This window comes from Amia ocellicauda, unplaced genomic scaffold (genome assembly GCF_036373705.1).
Source record: "Amia ocellicauda isolate fAmiCal2 unplaced genomic scaffold, fAmiCal2.hap1 HAP1_SCAFFOLD_41, whole genome shotgun sequence".
NCBI lineage: Eukaryota > Metazoa > Chordata > Actinopteri > Amiiformes > Amiidae > Amia > Amia ocellicauda.
In genome coordinates, this window is record NW_027102981.1 from 811,356 (window position 1) to 833,807 (window position 22,452).

The 22,452-nt window shown below is 43.5% G+C and overlaps 19 non-coding genes across 19 annotated transcripts; all 19 read right to left on the reverse strand.

The window, feature by feature from the left end:
* Positions 1-985: 985 nt before the first annotated feature.
* Positions 986-1,104, reverse strand: LOC136735831 (5S ribosomal RNA). The gene has a single exon (XR_010811357.1). It is a non-coding gene; the product is annotated as a 5S ribosomal RNA (ribosomal RNA).
* Positions 1,105-2,154: 1,050 nt separating this feature from the next.
* Positions 2,155-2,273, reverse strand: LOC136735832 (5S ribosomal RNA). The gene has a single exon (XR_010811358.1). It is a non-coding gene; the product is annotated as a 5S ribosomal RNA (ribosomal RNA).
* Positions 2,274-3,339: 1,066 nt separating this feature from the next.
* On the reverse strand, positions 3,340-3,458 carry LOC136735964 (5S ribosomal RNA). The gene has a single exon (XR_010811491.1). It is a non-coding gene; the product is annotated as a 5S ribosomal RNA (ribosomal RNA).
* A 1,058-nt stretch (positions 3,459-4,516) lies between these two features.
* Positions 4,517-4,635, reverse strand: LOC136735232 (5S ribosomal RNA). The gene has a single exon (XR_010810851.1). It is a non-coding gene; the product is annotated as a 5S ribosomal RNA (ribosomal RNA).
* A 1,066-nt stretch (positions 4,636-5,701) lies between these two features.
* On the reverse strand, positions 5,702-5,820 carry LOC136735580 (5S ribosomal RNA). The gene has a single exon (XR_010811117.1). It is a non-coding gene; the product is annotated as a 5S ribosomal RNA (ribosomal RNA).
* Positions 5,821-6,875: 1,055 nt separating this feature from the next.
* Positions 6,876-6,994, reverse strand: LOC136735222 (5S ribosomal RNA). The gene has a single exon (XR_010810842.1). It is a non-coding gene; the product is annotated as a 5S ribosomal RNA (ribosomal RNA).
* Positions 6,995-8,059: 1,065 nt separating this feature from the next.
* Positions 8,060-8,178, reverse strand: LOC136735109 (5S ribosomal RNA). The gene has a single exon (XR_010810732.1). It is a non-coding gene; the product is annotated as a 5S ribosomal RNA (ribosomal RNA).
* A 1,050-nt stretch (positions 8,179-9,228) lies between these two features.
* On the reverse strand, positions 9,229-9,347 carry LOC136735834 (5S ribosomal RNA). Its single transcript, XR_010811360.1, has one exon. It is a non-coding gene; the product is annotated as a 5S ribosomal RNA (ribosomal RNA).
* A 1,066-nt stretch (positions 9,348-10,413) lies between these two features.
* On the reverse strand, positions 10,414-10,532 carry LOC136735640 (5S ribosomal RNA). The gene has a single exon (XR_010811175.1). It is a non-coding gene; the product is annotated as a 5S ribosomal RNA (ribosomal RNA).
* A 1,058-nt stretch (positions 10,533-11,590) lies between these two features.
* Positions 11,591-11,709, reverse strand: LOC136735641 (5S ribosomal RNA). Its single transcript, XR_010811176.1, has one exon. It is a non-coding gene; the product is annotated as a 5S ribosomal RNA (ribosomal RNA).
* Positions 11,710-12,775: 1,066 nt separating this feature from the next.
* Positions 12,776-12,894, reverse strand: LOC136735705 (5S ribosomal RNA). The gene has a single exon (XR_010811237.1). It is a non-coding gene; the product is annotated as a 5S ribosomal RNA (ribosomal RNA).
* Positions 12,895-13,949: 1,055 nt separating this feature from the next.
* LOC136735642 (5S ribosomal RNA) lies at positions 13,950-14,068 on the reverse strand. The gene has a single exon (XR_010811177.1). It is a non-coding gene; the product is annotated as a 5S ribosomal RNA (ribosomal RNA).
* A 1,066-nt stretch (positions 14,069-15,134) lies between these two features.
* LOC136735707 (5S ribosomal RNA) lies at positions 15,135-15,253 on the reverse strand. The gene has a single exon (XR_010811238.1). It is a non-coding gene; the product is annotated as a 5S ribosomal RNA (ribosomal RNA).
* A 1,055-nt stretch (positions 15,254-16,308) lies between these two features.
* LOC136735643 (5S ribosomal RNA) lies at positions 16,309-16,427 on the reverse strand. The gene has a single exon (XR_010811178.1). It is a non-coding gene; the product is annotated as a 5S ribosomal RNA (ribosomal RNA).
* A 1,058-nt stretch (positions 16,428-17,485) lies between these two features.
* Positions 17,486-17,604, reverse strand: LOC136735644 (5S ribosomal RNA). The gene has a single exon (XR_010811179.1). It is a non-coding gene; the product is annotated as a 5S ribosomal RNA (ribosomal RNA).
* A 1,058-nt stretch (positions 17,605-18,662) lies between these two features.
* Positions 18,663-18,781, reverse strand: LOC136735645 (5S ribosomal RNA). Its single transcript, XR_010811180.1, has one exon. It is a non-coding gene; the product is annotated as a 5S ribosomal RNA (ribosomal RNA).
* Positions 18,782-19,847: 1,066 nt separating this feature from the next.
* LOC136735591 (5S ribosomal RNA) lies at positions 19,848-19,966 on the reverse strand. The gene has a single exon (XR_010811128.1). It is a non-coding gene; the product is annotated as a 5S ribosomal RNA (ribosomal RNA).
* A 1,066-nt stretch (positions 19,967-21,032) lies between these two features.
* LOC136735646 (5S ribosomal RNA) lies at positions 21,033-21,151 on the reverse strand. The gene has a single exon (XR_010811181.1). It is a non-coding gene; the product is annotated as a 5S ribosomal RNA (ribosomal RNA).
* Positions 21,152-22,217: 1,066 nt separating this feature from the next.
* On the reverse strand, positions 22,218-22,336 carry LOC136735110 (5S ribosomal RNA). Its single transcript, XR_010810733.1, has one exon. It is a non-coding gene; the product is annotated as a 5S ribosomal RNA (ribosomal RNA).
* Between the last annotated feature and the right edge of the window lie 116 nt (positions 22,337-22,452).

Here is a 22,452-nt window from a genome sequence, read left to right on the forward strand (position 1 = left end):
ACAGTTGAACTGTCTCTCTACTCTAAAGTCCGGGACACACCAGCACGCCGCAGACAGTCCCTGCTAACACGAAACGTTGTGGCAACGTTGTGCGTTAGCTGGGGTGCCACACCAGACCTATGTATTACAAAACGAACACATTGTCTTGATAAAACAGCTGTAATTGAGTGCCTGACACGCCATTCAAGCGCAATCTTGAGAAGGTGTGCATTTCAGTAAGGATTTCAATTGACATGCAGTATGAAACTGAAAGGAGGTTGCATCACTATGATGCATAACATTGCATGTATTGTATTTTCAAGTGTGTGCATTCATCCTGTTGTCATTTTGTTTTGAAAGCAGAAGAATCATTCAACAGGTTGCTGAGACAAATGTAAACCAGTAAAACATATGAAGAGAAACAAACCTTGAATATAAGTTCAGTTGTTTAAACATTTGACAAACTATGGTGAGGGGGTAAGAAAACACACAAATCCAGCAGCTCCTGTATTTCAATACACCAGAACCCAATATTATTGGCGAGTCGGGTAGTCCATCATCACAGTTCGAGGGCAGGCATCATTTCAGAAATTTCATCCCGTTGCATTCACATCCGTGCCTTGAATGAGATTGAATGTGATCTTTGCTCTCAAGTATGTTCCCAAGTTTTACACTTTCGTGCTTTGCATGAATGGGAATGGAACCGTGTGTGTTGAATGAGGCTCCTTGTGAGCACTGAACTTTGTCCGGTGGAGTTCCTTTTTGTGTTGCTGTAATTGTGTCATTTCTCGATGAGAAAGATTAGGCAACATTTAGTCACTTCTAGCCATGATGCTCAATTTATTTACGAATGTACCCTAGTTACTAGGGACCGTTTACATTGGAGAACAAGATCTATTGTATGCCTGTGTATTTGGGGAAGTCAAATCTGAAATAATGATGAAATTGCGTGTATCCAAAGTTAAAACTCGTGATTTGTCGCCCTCTGGTGTGTAAAAGATGCAAAAGCTTACAGCACCTGGTATTCCCAGGCGGTCTCCCATCCAAGTACTGACCAGGCCCGAGCCTGCTTGGCTTCCGAGATCGGACGAGATCGGGCGTATTCAGGCTAGTATGGCCGTAAGCCAGGGAGGCTGTCCCTGACGCTCTACTTAAAGGGAAGGCAATATCCGTTTCTGCCGCTCATACTTACAGTTGAACTGTCTCTCTACTCTAAAGTCCGGGACACACCAGCACGCCGCAGACAGTCCCTGCTAACACGAAACGTTGTGGCAACGTTGTGCGTTAGCTGGGGTGCCACACCAGACCTATGTATTACAAAACGAACACATTGTCTTGATAAAACAGCTGTAATTGAGTGCCTGACACGCCATTCAAGCGCAATCTTGAGAAGGTGTGCATTTCAGTAAGGATTTCAATTGACATGCAGTATGAAACTGAAAGGAGGTTGCATCACTATGATGCATAACATTGCATGTATTGTATTTTCAAGTGTGTGCATTCATCCTGTTGTCATTTTGTTTTGAAAGCAGAAGAATCATTCAACAGGTTGCTGAGACAAATGTAAACCAGTAAAACATATGAAGAGAAACAAACCTTGAATATAAGTTCAGTTGTTTAAACATTTGACAAACTATGGTGAGGGGGTAAGAAAACACACAAATCCAGCAGCTCCTGTATTTCAATACACCAGAACCCAATATTATTGGCGAGTCGGGTAGTCCATCATCACAGTTCGAGGGCAGGCATCATTTCAGTAATTTCATCCCGTTGCATTCACATCCGTGCCTTGAATGAGATTGAATGTGATCTTTGCTCTCAAGTATGTTCCCAAGTTTTACACTTTCGTGCTTTGCATGAATGGGAATGGAACCGTGTGTGTTGAATGAGGCTCCTTGTGAGCACTGAACTTTGTCCGGTGGAGTTCCTTTTTGTGTTGCTGTAATTGTGTCATTTCTCGATGAGAAAGATTAGGCAACATTTAGTCACTTCTAGCCATGATGCTCAATTTATTTACGAATGTACCCTAGTTACTAGGGACCGTTTACGTTGGAGAACAAGATCTATTGTATGCCTGTGTATTTGGGGAAGTCAAATCTGAAATAATGATGAAATTGCGTGTATCCAAAGTTAAAACTCGTGATTTGTCGCCCTCTGGTGTGTAAAAGATGCAAAAGCTTACAGCACCTGGTATTCCCAGGCGGTCTCCCATCCAAGTACTGACCAGGCCCGAGCCTGCTTGGCTTCCGAGATCGGACGAGATCGGGCGTATTCAGGCTAGTATGGCCGTAAGCCAGGGAGGCTGTCCCTGACGCTCTACTTAAAGGGAAGGCAATATCCGTTTCTGCCGTTCATACTTACAGTTGAACTGTCTCTCTACTCTAAAGCCCGGGACACACCAGCGCGCCGCAGACAGTCCCTGCTAACACGCCACGTTGTGGCAACATTGTGGCAACGTTGTGCGTTAGCTGGGGTGCCACACCAGACCGGAACTATATTTTACAAAACGAACACATTGTCTTGATAAAACAGCTGTAATTGAGTGCCTGACACGCCAGTCAAGCGCAATCTTGAGAAGGTGTGCATTTCAGTAAGGATTTCAATTGACATGCAGTATGAAACTGAAAGGAGGTTGCATCACTATGATGCATAACATTGCATGTATTGTATTTTCAAGTGTGTGCATTCATCCTGTTGTCATTTTGTTTTGAAAGCAGAAGAATCATTCAACAGGTTGCTGAGACAAATGTAAACCAGTAAAACATATGAAGAGAAACAAACCTTGAATATAAGTTCAGTTGTTTAAACATTTGACAAACTATGGTGAGGGGGTAAGAAATGACACAAATCCAGCAGCTCCTGTATTTCAATACACCAGAAGCCAATATTATTGGCGAGTCGGGTAGTCCATCATCACAGTTCGAGGGCAGGCATCATTTCAGTAATTTCATCCCGTTGCATTCACATCCGTGCCTTGAATGAGATTGAATGTGATCTTTGCTCTCAAGTATGTTCCCAAGTTTTACACTTTCGTGCTTTGCATGAATGGGAATGGAACCGTGTGTGTTGAATGAGGCTCCTTGTGAGCACTGAACTTTGTCCGGTGGAGTTCCTTTTTGTGTTGCTGTAATTGTGTAATTTCTCGATGAGAAAGATTAGGCAACATTTAGTCACTTCTAGCCATGATGCTCAATTTATTTACGAATGTACCCTAGTTACTAGGGACCGTTTACGTTGGAGAACAAGATCTATTGTATGCCTGTGTATTTGGGGAAGTCAAATCTGAAATAATGATGAAATTGCGAGTATCCAAAGTTAAAACTCGTGATTTGTCGCCCTCTGGTGTGTAAAAGATGCAAAAGCTTACAGCACCTGGTATTCCCAGGCGGTCTCCCATCCAAGTACTGACCAGGCCCGAGCCTGCTTAGCCTCCGAGATCGGACGAGATCGGGCGTATTCAGGCTAGTATGGCCGTAAGCCAGGGAGGCTGTCCCTGACGCTCTACTTAAAGGGAAGGCAATATCCGTTTCTGCCGCTCATACTTGCAGTTGAACTGTCTCTCTACTCTAAAGTCCGGGACACACCAGCGCGCCGCAGACAGTCCCTGCTAACACGAAACGTTGTGGCAACGTTGTGCGTTAGCTGGGGTGCCACACCAGACCGGAACTATATATTACAAAACGAACACATTGTCTTGATAAAACAGCTGTAATTGAGTGCCTGACACGCCAGTCAAGCGCAATCTTGAGAAGGTGTGCATTTCAGTAAGGATTTCAATTGACATGCAGTATGAAACTGAAAGGAGGTTGCATCACTATGATGCATAACATTGCATGTATTGTATTTTCAAGTGTGTGCATTCATCCTGTTGTCATTTTGTTTTGAAAGTAGAAGAATCATTTTTGCTGAGGTTGCTGAGACAAATGTAAACCAGTAAAACATATGAAGAGAAACAAACCTTGAATATAAGTTCAGTTGTTTAAACATTTGACAAACTATGGTGAGGGGGTAAGAAAACACACAAATCCAGCAGCTCCTGTATTTCAATACACCAGAACCCAATATTATTGGCGAGTCGGGTAGTCCATCATCACAGTTCGAGGGCAGGCATCATTTCAGTAATTTCATCCCGTTGCATTCACATCCGTGCCTTGAATGAGATTGAATGTGATCTTTGCTCTCAAGTATGTTCCCAAGTTTTACACTTTCGTGCTTTGCATGAATGGGAATGGAACCGTGTGTGTTGAATGAGGCTCCTTGTGAGCACTGAACTTTGTCCGGTGGAGTTCCTTTTTGTGTTGCTGTAATTGTGTCATTTCTCGATGAGAAAGATTAGGCAACATTTAGTCACTTCTAGCCATGATGCTCAATTTATTTATGAATGTACCCTAGTTACTAGGGACCGTTTACGTTGGAGAACAAGATCTATTGTATGCCTGTGTATTTGGGGAAGTCAAATCTGAAATAATGATGAAATTGCGTGTATCCAAAGTTAAAACTCGTGATTTGTCGCCCTCTGGTGTGTAAAAGATGCAAAAGCTTACAGCACCTGGTATTCCCAGGCGGTCTCCCATCCAAGTACTGACCAGGCGCGAGCCTGCTTAGCTTCCGAGATCGGACGAGATCGGGCGTATTCAGGCTAGTATGGCCGTAAGCCAGAAAGGCTGTCCCTGACGCTCTACTTAAAGGGAAGGCAATATCCGTTTCTGCCGTTCATACTTACAGTTGAACTGTCTCTCTACTCTAAAGCCCGGGACACAGCAGCGCGCCGCAGATAGTCCCTGCTAACACGCCACGTTGTGGCAACATTGTGGCAACGTTGTGCGTTAGCTGGGGTGCCACACCAGACCGGAACTATATATTACAAAACGAACACATTGTCTTGATAAAACAGCTGTAATTGAGTGCCTGACACGCCAGTCAAGCGCAATCTTGAGAAGGTGTGCATTTCAGTAAGGATTTCAATTGACATGCAGTATGAAACTGAAAGGAGGTTGCATCACTATGATGCATAACATTGCATGTATTGTATTTTCAAGTGTGTGCATTCATCCTGTTGTCATTTTGTTTTGAAAGCAGAAGAATCATTCAACAGGTTGCTGAGACAAATGTAAACCAGTAAAACATATGAAGAGAAACAAACCTTGAATATAAGTTCAGTTGTTTAAACATTTGACAAACTATGGTGAGGGGGTAAGAAAACACACAAATCCAGCAGCTCCTGTATTTCAATACACCAGAACCCAATATTATTGGCGAGTCGGGTAGTCCATCATCACAGTTCGAGGGCAGGCATCATTTCAGTAATTTCATCCCGTTGCATTCACATCCGTGCCTTGAATGAGATTGAATGTGATCTTTGCTCTCAAGTATTGTCCCACGTTTTACACTTTCGTGCTTTGCATGAATGGGAATGGAACCGTGTGTGTTGAATGAGGCTCCTTGTGAGCACTGAACTTTGTCCGGTGGAGTTCCTTTTTGTGTTGCTGTAATTGTGTCATTTCTCGATGAGAAAGATTAGGCAACATTTAGTCACTTCTAGCCATGATGCTCAATTTATTTACGAATGTACACTAGTTACTAGGGACCGTTTACGTTGGAGAACAAGATCTATTGTATGCCTGTGTATTTGGGGAAGTCAAATCTGAAATAATGATGAAATTGCGTGTATCCAAAGTTAAAACTCGTGATTTGTCGCCCTCTGGTGTGTAAAAGATGCAAAAGCTTACAGCACCTGGTATTCCCAGGCGGTCTCCCATCCAAGTACTGACCAGGCCCGAGCCTGCTTAGCTTCCGAGATCGGATGAGATCGGGCGTATTCAGGCTAGTATGGCCGTAAGCCAGAGAGGCTGTCCCTGACGCTCTACTTAAAGGGAAGGCAATATCCGTTTCTGCCGCTCATACTTGCAATTGAACTGTCTCTCTACTCTAAAGTCCGGGACACACCAGCGCGCCGCAGACAGTCCCTGCTAACACGAAACGTTGTGGCAACGTTGTGCGTTAGCTGGGGTGCCACACCAGACCGGAACTATATATTACAAAACGAACACATTGTCTTGATAAAACAGCTGTAATTGAGTGCCTGACACGCCAGTCAAGCGCAATCTTGAGAAGGTGTGCATTTCAGTAAGGATTTCAATTGACATGCAGTATGAAACTGAAAGGAGGTTGCATCACTATGATGCATAACATTGCATGTATTGTATTTTCAAGTGTGTGCATTCATCCTGTTGTCATTTTGTTTTGAAAGCAGAAGAATCATTCAACAGGTTGCTGAGACAAATGTAAACCAGTAAAACATATGAAGAGAAACAAACCTTGAATATAAGTTCAGTTGTTTAAACATTTGACAAACTATGGTGAGGGGGTAAGAAAACACACAAATCCAGCAGCTCCTGTACTTCAATACACCAGAACCCAATATTATTGGCGAGTCGGGTAGTCCATCATCACAGTTCGAGGGCAGGCATAATTTCAGTAATTTCATCCCGTTGCATTCACATCCGTGCCTTGAATGAGATTGAATGTGATCTTTGCTCTCAAGTATGTTCCCAAGTTTTACACTTTCGTGCTTTGCATGAATGGGAATGGAACCGTATGTGTTGAATGAAGCTCCTTGTGAGCACTGAACTTTGTCCGGTGGAGTTCCTTTTTGTGTTGCTGTAATTGTGTCATTTCTCGATGAGAAAGATTAGGCAACATTAAGTCACTTCTAGCCATGATGCTCAATTTATATACGAATGTACCCTAGTTACTAGGGACCGTTTACGTTGGAGAACAAGATCTATTGTATGCCTGTGTATTTGGGGAAGTCAAATCTGAAATAATGATGAAATTGCGTGTATCCAAAGTTAAAACTCGTGATTTGTCGCCCTCTGGTGTGTAAAAGATGCAAAAGCTTACAGCACCTGGTATTTCCAGGCAGTCTCCCATCCAAGTACTGACCAGGCCCAAGCCTGCTTAGCTTCCGAGATCGGACGAGATCGGGCGTATTCAGGCTAGTATGGCCGTAAGCCAGGGAGGCTGTCCCTGACGCTCTACTTAAAGGGAAGGCAATATCCGTTTCTGCCGTTCATACTTACAGTTGAACTGTCTCTCTACTCTAAAGCCCGGGACACACCAGCGCGCCGCAGACAGTCCCTGCTAACACGCCACGTTGTGGCAACATTGTGGCAACGTTGTGCGTTAGCTGGGGTGCCACACCAGACCGGAACTATATATTACAAAACGAACACATTGTCTTGATAAAACAGCTGTAATTGAGTGCCTGACACGCCAGTCAAGCGCAATCTTGAGAAGGTGTGCATTTCAGTAAGGATTTCAATTGACATGCAGTATGAAACTGAAAGGAGGTTGCATCACTATGATGCATAACATTGCATGTATTGTATTTTCAAGTGTGTGCATTCATCCTGTTGTCATTTTGTTTTGAAAGCAGAAGAATCATTCAACAGGTTGCTGAGACAAATGTAAACCAGTAAAACATATGAAGAGAAACAAACCTTGAATATAAGTTCAGTTGTTTAAACATTTGACAAACTATGGTGAGGGGGTAAGAAAACACACAAATCCAGCAGCTCCTGTATTTCAATACACCAGAACCCAATATTATTGGCGAGTCGGGTAGTCCATCATCACAGTTCGAGGGCAGGCATCATTTCAGTAATTTCATCTTGTTGCATTCACATCCGTGCCTGAATGAGATTGAATGTGATCTTTGCTCTCAAGTATGTTCCCAAGTTTTACACTTTCGTGCTTTGCATGAATGGGAATGGAACCGTGTGTGTTGAATGAGGCTCCTTGTGAGCACTGAACTTTGTCCGGTGGAGTTCCTTTTTGTGTTGCTGTAATTGTGTCATTTCTCGATGAGAAAGATTAGGCAACATTTAGTCACTTCTAGCCATGATGCTCAATTTATTTACGAATGTACCCTAGTTACTAGGGACCGTTTACATTGGAGAACAAGATCTATTGTATGCCTGTGTATTTGGGGAAGTCAAATCTGAAATAATGATGAAATTGCGTGTATCCAAAGTTAAAACTCGTGATTTGTCGCCCTCTGGTGTGTAAAAGATGCAAAAGCTTACAGCACCTGGTATTCCCAGGCGGTCTCCCATCCAAGTACTGACCAGGCCCGAGCCTGCTTAGTTTCCGAGATCGGACGAGATCGGGCGTATTCAGGCTAGTATGGCCGTAAGCCAGGGAGGCTGTCCCTGACGCTCTACTTAAAGGGAAGGCAATATCCGTTTCTGCCGCTCATACTTACAGTTGAACTGTCTCTCTACTCTAAAGTCCGGGACACACCAGCACGCCGCAGACAGTCCCTGCTAACACGAAACGTTGTGGCAACGTTGTGCGTTAGCTGGGGTGCCACACCAGACCTATGTATTACAAAACGAACACATTGTCTTGATAAAACAGCTGTAATTGAGTGCCTGACACGCCATTCAAGCGCAATCTTGAGAAGGTGTGCATTTCAGTAAGGATTTCAATTGACATGCAGTATGAAACTGAAAGGAGGTTGCATCACTATGATGCATAACATTGCATGTATTGTATTTTCAAGTGTGTGCATTCATCCTGTTGTCATTTTGTTTTGAAAGCAGAAGAATCATTCAACAGGTTGCTGAGACAAATGTAAACCAGTAAAACATATGAAGAGAAACAAACCTTGAATATAAGTTCAGTTGTTTAAACATTTGACAAACTATGGTGAGGGGGTAAGAAAACACACAAATCCAGCAGCTCCTGTATTTCAATACACCAGAACCCAATATTATTGGCGAGTCGGGTAGTCCATCATCACAGTTCGAGGGCAGGCATCATTTCAGTAATTTCATCCCGTTGCATTCACATCCGTGCCTTGAATGAGATTGAATGTGATCTTTGCTCTCAAGTATGTTCCCAAGTTTTACACTTTCGTGCTTTGCATGAATGGGAATGGAACCGTGTGTGTTGAATGAGGCTCCTTGTGAGCACTGAACTTTGTCCGGTGGAGTTCCTTTTTGTGTTGCTGTAATTGTGTCATTTCTCGATGAGAAAGATTAGGCAACATTTAGTCACTTCTAGCCATGATGCTCAATTTATTTACGAATGTACCCTAGTTACTAGGGACCGTTTACGTTGGAGAACAAGATCTATTGTATGCCTGTGTATTTGGGGAAGTCAAATCTGAAATAATGATGAAATTGCGTGTATCCAAAGTTAAAACTCGTGATTTGTCGCCCTCTGGTGTGTAAAAGATGCAAAAGCTTACAGCACCTGGTATTCCCAGGCGGTCTCCCATCCAAGTACTGACCAGGCCCGAGCCTGCTTGGCTTCCGAGATCGGACGAGATCGGGCGTATTCAGGCTAGTATGGCCGTAAGCCAGGGAGGCTGTCCCTGACGCTCTACTTAAAGGGAAGGCAATATCCGTTTCTGCCGTTCATACTTACAGTTGAACTGTCTCTCTACTCTAAAGCCCGGGACACACCAGCGCGCCGCAGACAGTCCCTGCTAACACGCCACGTTGTGGCAACATTGTGGCAACGTTGTGCGTTAGCTGGGGTGCCACACCAGACCGGAACTATATTTTACAAAACGAACACATTGTCTTGATAAAACAGCTGTAATTGAGTGCCTGACACGCCAGTCAAGCGCAATCTTGAGAAGGTGTGCATTTCAGTAAGGATTTCAATTGACATGCAGTATGAAACTGAAAGGAGGTTGCATCACTATGATGCATAACATTGCATGTATTGTATTTTCAAGTGTGTGCATTCATCCTGTTGTCATTTTGTTTTGAAAGCAGAAGAATCATTCAACAGGTTGCTGAGACAAATGTAAACCAGTAAAACATATGAAGAGAAACAAACCTTGAATATAAGTTCAGTTGTTTAAACATTTGACAAACTATGGTGAGGGGGTAAGAAATGACACAAATCCAGCAGCTCCTGTATTTCAATACACCAGAAGCCAATATTATTGGCGAGTCGGGTAGTCCATCATCACAGTTCGAGGGCAGGCATCATTTCAGTAATTTCATCCCGTTGCATTCACATCCGTGCCTTGAATGAGATTGAATGTGATCTTTGCTCTCAAGTATGTTCCCAAGTTTTACACTTTCGTGCTTTGCATGAATGGGAATGGAACCGTGTGTGTTGAATGAGGCTCCTTGTGAGCACTGAACTTTGTCCGGTGGAGTTCCTTTTTGTGTTGCTGTAATTGTGTAATTTCTCGATGAGAAAGATTAGGCAACATTTAGTCACTTCTAGCCATGATGCTCAATTTATTTACGAATGTACCCTAGTTACTAGGGACCGTTTACGTTGGAGAACAAGATCTATTGTATGCCTGTGTATTTGGGGAAGTCAAATCTGAAATAATGATGAAATTGCGAGTATCCAAAGTTAAAACTCGTGATTTGTCGCCCTCTGGTGTGTAAAAGATGCAAAAGCTTACAGCACCTGGTATTCCCAGGCGGTCTCCCATCCAAGTACTGACCAGGCCCGAGCCTGCTTAGCTTCCGAGATCGGACGAGATCGGGCGTATTCAGGCTAGTATGGCCGTAAGCCAGGGAGGCTGTCCCTGACGCTCTACTTAAAGGGAAGGCAATATCCGTTTCTGCCGCTCATACTTGCAGTTGAACTGTCTCTCTACTCTAAAGTCCGGGACACACCAGCGCGCCGCAGACAGTCCCTGCTAACACGAAACGTTGTGGCAACGTTGTGCGTTAGCTGGGGTGCCACACCAGACCGGAACTATATATTACAAAACGAACACATTGTCTTGATAAAACAGCTGTAATTGAGTGCCTGACACGCCAGTCAAGCGCAATCTTGAGAAGGTGTGCATTTCAGTAAGGATTTCAATTGACATGCAGTATGAAACTGAAAGGAGGTTGCATCACTATGATGCATAACATTGCATGTATTGTATTTTCAAGTGTGTGCATTCATCCTGTTGTCATTTTGTTTTGAAAGTAGAAGAATCATTTTTGCTGAGGTTGCTGAGACAAATGTAAACCAGTAAAACATATGAAGAGAAACAAACCTTGAATATAAGTTCAGTTGTTTAAACATTTGACAAACTATGGTGAGGGGGTAAGAAAACACACAAATCCAGCAGCTCCTGTATTTCAATACACCAGAACCCAATATTATTGGCGAGTCGGGTAGTCCATCATCACAGTTCGAGGGCAGGCATCATTTCAGTAATTTCATCCCGTTGCATTCACATCCGTGCCTTGAATGAGATTGAATGTGATCTTTGCTCTCAAGTATGTTCCCAAGTTTTACACTTTCGTGCTTTGCATGAATGGGAATGGAACCGTGTGTGTTGAATGAGGCTCCTTGTGAGCACTGAACTTTGTCCGGTGGAGTTCCTTTTTGTGTTGCTGTAATTGTGTCATTTCTCGATGAGAAAGATTAGGCAACATTTAGTCACTTCTAGCCATGATGCTCAATTTATTTATGAATGTACCCTAGTTACTAGGGACCGTTTACGTTGGAGAACAAGATCTATTGTATGCCTGTGTATTTGGGGAAGTCAAATCTGAAATAATGATGAAATTGCGTGTATCCAAAGTTAAAACTCGTGATTTGTCGCCCTCTGGTGTGTAAAAGATGCAAAAGCTTACAGCACCTGGTATTCCCAGGCGGTCTCCCATCCAAGTACTGACCAGGCCCGAGCCTGCTTAGCTTCCGAGATCGGACGAGATCGGGCGTATTCAGGCTAGTATGGCCGTAAGCCAGGGAGGCTGTCCCTGACGCTCTACTTAAAGGGAAGGCAATATCCGTTTCTGCCGTTCATACTTACAGTTGAACTGTCTCTCTACTCTAAAGCCCGGGACACACCAGCGCGCCGCAGACAGTCCCTGCTAACACGCCACGTTGTGGCAACATTGTGGCAACGTTGTGCGTTAGCTGGGGTGCCACACCAGACCGGAACTATATATTACAAAACGAACACATTCTCTTGATAAAACAGCTGTAATTGAGTGCCTGACACGCCAGTCAAGCGCAATCTTGAGAAGGTGTGCATTTCAGTAAGGATTTCAATTGACATGCAGTATGAAACTGAAAGGAGGTTGCATCACTATGATGCATTACATTGCATGTATTGTATTTTCAAGTGTGTGCATTCATCCTGTTGTCATTTTGTTTTGAAAGCAGAAGAATCATTCAACAGGTTGCTGAGACAAATGTAAACCAGTAAAACATATGAAGAGAAACAAACCTTGAATATAAGTTCAGTTGTTTAAACATTTGACAAACTATGGTGAGGGGGTAAGAAAACACACAAATCCAGCAGCTCCTGTATTTCAATACACCAGAACCCAATATTATTGGCGAGTCGGGTAGTCCATCATCACAGTTCGAGGGCAGGCATCATTTCAGTAATTTCATCCCGTTGCATTCACATCCGTGCCTTGAATGAGATTGAATGTGATCTTTGCTCTCAAGTATGTTCCCAAGTTTTACACTTTCGTGCTTTGCATGAATGGGAATGGAACCGTGTGTGTTGAATGAGGCTCCTTGTGAGCACTGAACTCTGTCCGGTGGAGTTCCTTTTTGTGTTGCTGTAATTGTGTCATTTCTCGATGAGAAAGATTAGGCAACATTTAGTCACTTCTAGCCATGATGCTCAATTTATTTACGAATGTACCCTAGTTACTAGGGACCGTTTACGTTGGAGAACAAGATCTATTGTATGCCTGTGTATTTGGGGAAGTCAAATCTGAAATAATGATGAAATTGCGTGTATCCAAAGTTAAAACTCGTGATTTGTCGCCCTCTGGTGTGTAAAAGATGCAAAAGCTTACAGCACCTGGTTTTCCCAGGTGGTCTCCCATCCAAGTACTGACCAGGCCCGAGCCTGCTTAGCTTCCGAGATCGGACGAGATCGGGCGTATTCAGGCTAGTATGGCCGTAAGCCAGGGAGGCTGTCCCTGACGCTCTACTTAAAGGGAAGGCAATATCCGTTTCTGCCGCTCATACTTGCAGTTGAACTGTCTCTCTACTCTAAAGTCCGGGACACACCAGCGCGCCGCAGACAGTCCCTGCTAACACGAAACGTTGTGGCAACGTTGTACGTTAGCTGGGGTGCCACACCAGACCGGAACTATATATTACAAAACGAACACATTGTCTTGATAAAACAGCTGTAATTGAGTGCCTGACACGCCAGTCAAGCGCAATCTTGAGAAGGTGTGCATTTCAGTAAGGATTTCAATTGACATGCAGTATGAAACTGAAAGGAGGTTGCATCACTATGATGCATAACATTGCATGTATTGTATTTTCAAGTGTGTGCATTCATCCTGTTGTCATTTTGTTTTGAAAGCAGAAGAATCATTCAACAGGTTGCTGAGACAAATGTAAACCAGTAAAACATATGAAGAGAAACAAACCTTGAATATAAGTTCAGTTGTTTAAACATTTGACAAACTATGGTGAGGGGGTAAGAAAACACACAAATCCAGCAGCTCCTGTATTTCAATACACCAGAACCCAATATTATTGGCGAGTCGGGTAGTCCATCATCACAGTTCGAGGGCAGGCATCATTTCAGTAATTTCATCCCGTTGCATTCACATCCGTGCCTTGAATGAGATTGAATGTGATCTTTGCTCTCAAGTATGTTCCCAAGTTTTACACTTTCGTGCTTTGCATGAATGGGAATGGAACCGTGTGTGTTGAATGAGGCTCCTTGTGAGCACTGAACTTTGTCCGGTGGAGTTCCTTTTTGTGTTGCTGTAATTGTGTAATTTCTCGATGAGAAAGATTAGGCAACATTTAGTCACTTCTAGCCATGATGCTCAATTTATTTACGAATGTACCCTAGTTACTAGGGACCGTTTACATTGGAGAACAAGATCTATTGTATGCCTGTGTATTTGGGGAAGTCAAATCTGAAATAATGATGAAATTGCGTGTATCCAAAGTTAAAACTCGTGATTTGTCGCCCTCTGGTGTGTAAAAGATGCAAAAGCTTACAGCACCTGGTATTCCCAGGCGGTCTCCCATCCAAGTACTGACCAGGCCCGAGCCTGCTTAGCTTCCGAGATCGGACGAGATCGGGCGTATTCAGGCTAGTATGGCCGTAAGCCAGGGAGGCTGTCCCTGACGCTCTACTTAAAGGGAAGGCAATATCCGTTTCTGCCGTTCATACTTACAGTTGAACTGTCTCTCTACTCTAAAGCCCGGGACACACCAGCGCGCCGCAGACAGTCCCTGCTAACACGCCACGTTGTGGCAACATTGTGGCAACGTTGTGCGTTAGCTGGGGTGCCACACCAGACCGGAACTATATATTACAAAACGAACACATTCTCTTGATAAAACAGCTGTAATTGAGTGCCTGACACGCCAGTCAAGCGCAATCTTGAGAAGGTGTGCATTTCAGTAAGGATTTCAATTGACATGCAGTATGAAACTGAAAGGAGGTTGCATCACTATGATGCATTACATTGCATGTATTGTATTTTCAAGTGTGTGCATTCATCCTGTTGTCATTTTGTTTTGAAAGCAGAAGAATCATTCAACAGGTTGCTGAGACAAATGTAAACCAGTAAAACATATGAAGAGAAACAAACCTTGAATATAAGTTCAGTTGTTTAAACATTTGACAAACTATGGTGAGGGGGTAAGAAAACACACAAATCCAGCAGCTCCTGTATTTCAATACACCAGAACCCAATATTATTGGCGAGTCGGGTAGTCCATCATCACAGTTCGAGGGCAGGCATCATTTCAGTAATTTCATCCCGTTGCATTCACATCCGTGCCTTGAATGAGATTGAATGTGATCTTTGCTCTCAAGTATGTTCCCAAGTTTTACACTTTCGTGCTTTGCATGAATGGGAATGGAACCGTGTGTGTTGAATGAGGCTCCTTGTGAGCACTGAACTCTGTCCGGTGGAGTTCCTTTTTGTGTTGCTGTAATTGTGTCATTTCTCGATGAGAAAGATTAGGCAACATTTAGTCACTTCTAGCCATGATGCTCAATTTATTTACGAATGTACCCTAGTTACTAGGGACCGTTTACGTTGGAGAACAAGATCTATTGTATGCCTGTGTATTTGGGGAAGTCAAATCTGAAATAATGATGAAATTGCGTGTATCCAAAGTTAAAACTCGTGATTTGTCGCCCTCTGGTGTGTAAAAGATGCAAAAGCTTACAGCACCTGGTTTTCCCAGGTGGTCTCCCATCCAAGTACTGACCAGGCCCGAGCCTGCTTAGCTTCCGAGATCGGACGAGATCGGGCGTATTCAGGCTAGTATGGCCGTAAGCCAGGGAGGCTGTCCCTGACGCTCTACTTAAAGGGAAGGCAATATCCGTTTCTGCCGCTCATACTTGCAGTTGAACTGTCTCTCTACTCTAAAGTCCGGGACACACCAGCGCGCCGCAGACAGTCCCTGCTAACACGAAACGTTGTGGCAACGTTGTACGTTAGCTGGGGTGCCACACCAGACCGGAACTATATATTACAAAACGAACACATTGTCTTGATAAAACAGCTGTAATTGAGTGCCTGACACGCCAGTCAAGCGCAATCTTGAGAAGGTGTGCATTTCAGTAAGGATTTCAATTGACATGCAGTATGAAACTGAAAGGAGGTTGCATCACTATGATGCATAACATTGCATGTATTGTATTTTCAAGTGTGTGCATTCATCCTGTTGTCATTTTGTTTTGAAAGCAGAAGAATCATTCAACAGGTTGCTGAGACAAATGTAAACCAGTAAAACATATGAAGAGAAACAAACCTTGAATATAAGTTCAGTTGTTTAAACATTTGACAAACTATGGTGAGGGGGTAAGAAAACACACAAATCCAGCAGCTCCTGTATTTCAATACACCAGAACCCAATATTATTGGCGAGTCGGGTAGTCCATCATCACAGTTCGAGGGCAGGCATCATTTCAGTAATTTCATCCCGTTGCATTCACATCCGTGCCTTGAATGAGATTGAATGTGATCTTTGCTCTCAAGTATGTTCCCAAGTTTTACACTTTCGTGCTTTGCATGAATGGGAATGGAACCGTGTGTGTTGAATGAGGCTCCTTGTGAGCACTGAACTTTGTCCGGTGGAGTTCCTTTTTGTGTTGCTGTAATTGTGTAATTTCTCGATGAGAAAGATTAGGCAACATTTAGTCACTTCTAGCCATGATGCTCAATTTATTTACGAATGTACCCTAGTTACTAGGGACCGTTTACGTTGGAGAACAAGATCTATTGTATGCCTGTGTATTTGGGGAAGTCAAATCTGAAATAATGATGAAATTGCGTGTATCCAAAGTTAAAACTCGTGATTTGTCGCCCTCTGGTGTGTAAAAGATGCAAAAGCTTACAGCACCTGGTATTCCCAGGCGGTCTCCCATCCAAGTACTGACCAGGCCCGAGCCTGCTTAGCTTCCGAGATCGGACGAGATCGGGCGTATTCAGGCTAGTATGGCCGTAAGCCAGGGAGGCTGTCCCTGACGCTCTACTTAAAGGGAAGGCAATATCCGTTTCTGCCGCTCATACTTGCAGTTGAACTGTCTCTCTACTCTAAAGTCCGGGACACACCAGCGCGCCGCAGACAGTCCCTGCTAACACGAAACGTTGTGGCAACGTTGTGCGTTAGCTGGGGTGCCACACCAGACCGGAACTATATATTACAAAACGAACACATTGTCTTGATAAAACAGCTGTAATTGAGTGCCTGACACGCCAGTCAAGCGCAATCTTGAGAAGGTGTGCATTTCAGTAAGGATTTCAATTGACATGCAGTATGAAACTGAAAGGAGGTTGCATCACTATGATGCATAACATTGCATGTATTGTATTTTCAAGTGTGTGCATTCATCCTGTTGTCATTTTGTTTTGAAAGTAGAAGAATCATTTTTGCTGAGGTTGCTGAGACAAATGTAAACCAGTAAAACATATGAAGAGAAACAAACCTTGAATATAAGTTCAGTTGTTTAAACATTTGACAAACTATGGTGAGGGGGTAAGAAAACACACAAATCCAGCAGCTCCTGTATTTCAATACACCAGAACCCAATATTATTGGCGAGTCGGGTAGTCCATCATCACAGTTCGAGGGCAGGCATCATTTCAGTAATTTCATCCCGTTGCATTCACATCCGTGCCTTGAATGAGATTGAATGTGATCTTTGCTCTCAAGTATGTTCCCAAGTTTTACACTTTCGTGCTTTGCATGAATGGGAATGGAACCGTGTGTGTTGAATGAGGCTCCTTGTGAGCACTGAACTTTGTCCGGTGGAGTTCCTTTTTGTGTTGCTGTAATTGTGTAATTTCTCGATGAGAAAGATTAGGCAACATTTAGTCACTTCTAGCCATGATGCTCAATTTATTTACGAATGTACCCTAGTTACTAGGGACCGTTTACGTTGGAGAACAAGATCTATTGTATGCCTGTGTATTTGGGGAAGTCAAATCTGAAATAATGATGAAATTGCGTGTATCCAAAGTTAAAACTCGTGATTTGTCGCCCTCTGGTGTGTAAAAGATGCAAAAGCTTACAGCACCTGGTATTCCCAGGCGGTCTCCCATCCAAGTACTGACCAGGCCCGAGCCTGCTTAGCTTCCGAGATCGGACGAGATCGGGCGTATTCAGGCTAGTATGGCCGTAAGCCAGGGAGGCTGTCCCTGACGCTCTACTTAAAGGGAAGGCAATATCCGTTTCTGCCGCTCATACTTGCAGTTGAACTGTCTCTCTACTCTAAAGTCCGGGACACACCAGCGCGCCGCAGACAGTCCCTGCTAACACGAAACGTTGTGGCAACGTTGTGCGTTAGCTGGGGTGCCACACCAGACCGGAACTATATATTACAAAACGAACACATTGTCTTGATAAAACAGCTGTAATTGAGTGCCTGACACGCCAGTCAAGCGCAATCTTGAGAAGGTGTGCATTTCAGTAAGGATTTCAATTGACATGCAGTATGAAACTGAAAGGAGGTTGCATCACTATGATGCATAACATTGCATGTATTGTATTTTCAAGTGTGTGCATTCATCCTGTTGTCATTTTGTTTTGAAAGTAGAAGAATCATTTTTGCTGAGGTTGCTGAGACAAATGTAAACCAGTAAAACATATGAAGAGAAACAAACCTTGAATATAAGTTCAGTTGTTTAAACATTTGACAAACTATGGTGAGGGGGTAAGAAAACACACAAATCCAGCAGCTCCTGTATTTCAATACACCAGAACCCAATATTATTGGCGAGTCGGGTAGTCCATCATCACAGTTCGAGGGCAGGCATCATTTCAGTAATTTCATCCCGTTGCATTCACATCCGTGCCTTGAATGAGATTGAATGTGATCTTTGCTCTCAAGTATGTTCCCAAGTTTTACACTTTCGTGCTTTGCATGAATGGGAATGGAACCGTGTGTGTTGAATGAGGCTCCTTGTGAGCACTGAACTTTGTCCGGTGGAGTTCCTTTTTGTGTTGCTGTAATTGTGTCATTTCTCGATGAGAAAGATTAGGCAACATTTAGTCACTTCTAGCCATGATGCTCAATTTATTTATGAATGTACCCTAGTTACTAGGGACCGTTTACGTTGGAGAACAAGATCTATTGTATGCCTGTGTATTTGGGGAAGTCAAATCTGAAATAATGATGAAATTGCGTGTATCCAAAGTTAAAACTCGTGATTTGTCGCCCTCTGGTGTGTAAAAGATGCAAAAGCTTACAGCACCTGGTATTCCCAGGCGGTCTCCCATCCAAGTACTGACCAGGCCCGAGCCTGCTTAGCTTCCGAGATCGGACGAGATCGGGCGTATTCAGGCTAGTATGGCCGTAAGCCAGAAAGGCTGTCCCTGACGCTCTACTTAAAGGGAAGGCAATATCCGTTTCTGCCGTTCATACTTACAGTTGAACTGTCTCTCTACTCTAAAGCCCGGGACACAGCAGCGCGCCGCAGATAGTCCCTGCTAACACGCCACGTTGTGGCAACATTGTGGCAACGTTGTGCGTTAGCTGGGGTGCCACACCAGACCGGAACTATATATTACAAAACGAACACATTGTCTTGATAAAACAGCTGTAATTGAGTGCCTGACACGCCAGTCAAGCGCAATCTTGAGAAGGTGTGCATTTCAGTAAGGATTTCAATTGACATGCAGTATGAAACTGAAAGGAGGTTGCATCACTATGATGCATAACATTGCATGTATTGTATTTTCAAGTGTGTGCATTCATCCTGTTGTCATTTTGTTTTGAAAGCAGAAGAATCATTCAACAGGTTGCTGAGACAAATGTAAACCAGTAAAACATATGAAGAGAAACAAACCTTGAATATAAGTTCAGTTGTTTAAACATTTGACAAACTATGGTGAGGGGGTAAGAAAACACACAAATCCAGCAGCTCCTGTATTTCAATACACCAGAACCCAATATTATTGGCGAGTCGGGTAGTCCATCATCACAGTTCGAGGGCAGGCATCATTTCAGTAATTTCATCCCGTTGCATTCACATCCGTGCCTTGAATGAGATTGAATGTGATCTTTGCTCTCAAGTATTGTCCCAAGTTTTACACTTTCGTGCTTTGCATGAATGGGAATGGAACCGTGTGTGTTGAATGAGGCTCCTTGTGAGCACTGAACTTTGTCCGGTGGAGTTCCTTTTTGTGTTGCTGTAATTGTGTCATTTCTCGATGAGAAAGATTAGGCAACATTTAGTCACTTCTAGCCATGATGCTCAATTTATTTACGAATGTACACTAGTTACTAGGGACCGTTTACGTTGGAGAACAAGATCTATTGTATGCCTGTGTATTTGGGGAAGTCAAATCTGAAATAATGATGAAATTGCGTGTATCCAAAGTTAAAACTCGTGATTTGTCGCCCTCTGGTGTGTAAAAGATGCAAAAGCTTACAGCACCTGGTATTCCCAGGCGGTCTCCCATCCAAGTACTGACCAGGCCCGAGCCTGCTTAGCTTCCGAGATCGGATGAGATCGGGCGTATTCAGGCTAGTATGGCCGTAAGCCAGAGAGGCTGTCCCTGACGCTCTACTTAAAGGGAAGGCAATATCCGTTTCTGCCGCTCATACTTGCAATTGAACTGTCTCTCTACTCTAAAGCCCGGGACACACCAGCGCGCCGCAGACAGTCCCTGCTAACACGCCACGTTGTGGCAACATTGTGGCAACGTTGTGCGTTAGCTGGGGTGCCACACCAGACCGGAACTATATATTACAAAACGAACACATTGTCTTGATAAAACAGCTGTAATTGAGTGCCTGACACGCCAGTCAAGCGCAATCTTGAGAAGGTGTGCATTTCAGTAAGGATTTAAATTGACATGCAGTATGAAACTGAAAGGAGGTTGCATCACTATGATGCATAACATTGCATGTATTGTATTTTCAAGTGTGTGCATTCATCCTGTTGTCATTTTGTTTTGAAAGCAGAAGAATCATTCAACAGGTTGCTGAGACAAATGTAAACCAGTAAAACATATGAAGAGAAACAAACCTTGAATATAAGTTCAGTTGTTTAAACATTTGACAAACTATGGTGAGGGGGTAAGAAAACACACAAATCCAGCAGCTCCTGTATTTCAATACACCAGAACCCAATATTATTGGCGAGTCGGGTAGTCCATCATCACAGTTCGAGGGCAGGCATCATTTCAGTAATTTCATCTTGTTGCATTCACATCCGTGCCTTGAATGAGATTGAATGTGATCTTTGCTCTCAAGTATGTTCCCAAGTTTTACACTTTCGTGCTTTGCATGAATGGGAATGGAACCGTGTGTGTTGAATGAGGCTCCTTGTGAGCACTGAACTTTGTCCGGTGGAGTTCCTTTTTGTGTTGCTGTAATTCTGTCATTTCTCGATGAGAAAGATTAGGCAACATTTAGTCACTTCTAGCCATGATGCTCAATTTATTTATGAATGTACCCTAGTTACTAGGGACCGTTTACATTGGAGAACAAGATCTATTGTATGCCTGTGTATTTGGGGAAGTCAAATCTGAAATAATGATGAAATTGCGTGTATCCAAAGTTAAAACTCGTGATATGTCGCCCTCTGGTGTGTAAAAGATGCAAAAGCTTACAGCACCTGGTATTCCCAGGCGGTCTCCCATCCAAGTACTGACCAGGCCCGAGCCTGCTTAGCTTCCGAGATCGGACGAGATCGGGCGTATTCAGGCTAGTATGGCCGTAAGCTAGGAATGCTGTCCCTGACGCTCTACTTAAAGGGAAGGCAATATCCGTTTCTGCCGTTCATACTTACAGTTGAACTGTCTCTCTACTCTAAAGCCCGGGACACACCAGCGCGCCGCAGACAGTCCCTGCTAACACGCCACGTTGTGGCAACATTGTGGCAACGTTGTGCGTTAGCTGGGGTGCCACACCAGACCGGAACTATATATTACAAAACGAACACATTGTCTTGATAAAACAGCTGTAATTGAGTGCCTGACACGCCAGTCAAGCGCAATCTTGAGAAGGTGTGCATTTCAGTAAGGATTTCAATTGACATGCAGTATGAAACTGAAAGGAGGTTGCATCACTATGATGCATAACATTGCATGTATTGTTTTTACAAGTGTGTGCATTCATCCTGTTGTCATTTTGTTTTGAAAGCAGAAGAATCATTCAACAGGTTGCTGAGACAAATGTAAACCAGTAAAACATATGAAGAGAAACAAACCTTGAATATAAGTTCAGTTGTTTAAACATTTGACAAACTATGGTGAGGGGGTAAGAAAACACACAAATCCAGCAGCTCCTGTATTTCAATACACCAGAACCCAATATTATTGGCGAGTCGGGTAGTCCATCATCACAGTTCGAGGGCAGGCATCATTTCAGTAATTTCATCCCGTTGCATTCACATCCGTGCCTTGAATGAGATTGAATGTGATCTTTGCTCTCAAGTATGTTCCCAAGTTTTACACTTTCGTGCTTTGCATGAATGGGAATGGAACCGTGTGTGTTGAATGAGGCTCCTTGTGAGCACTGAACTTTGTCCGGTGGAGTTCCTTTTTGTGTTGCTGTAATTGTGTCATTTCTCGATGAGAAAGATTAGGCAACATTTAGTCACTTCTAGCCATGATGCTCAATTTATTTACGAATGTACCCTAGTTACTAGGGACCGTTTACATTGGAGAACAAGATCTATTGTATGCCTGTGTATTTGGGGAAGTCAAATCTGAAATAATGATGAAATTGCGTGTATCCAAAGTTAAAACTCGTGATTTGTCGCCCTCTGGTGTGTAAAAGATGCAAAAGCTTACAGCACCTGGTATTCCCAGGCGGTCTCCCATCCAAGTACTGACCAGGCCCGAGCCTGCTTAGTTTCCGAGATCGGACGAGATCGGGCGTATTCAGGCTAGTATGGCCGTAAGCCAGGGAGGCTGTCCCTGACGCTCTACTTAAAGGGAAGGCAATATCCGTTTCTGCCGCTCATACTTACAGTTGAACTGTCTCTCTACTCTAAAGTCCGGGACACACCAGCACGCCGC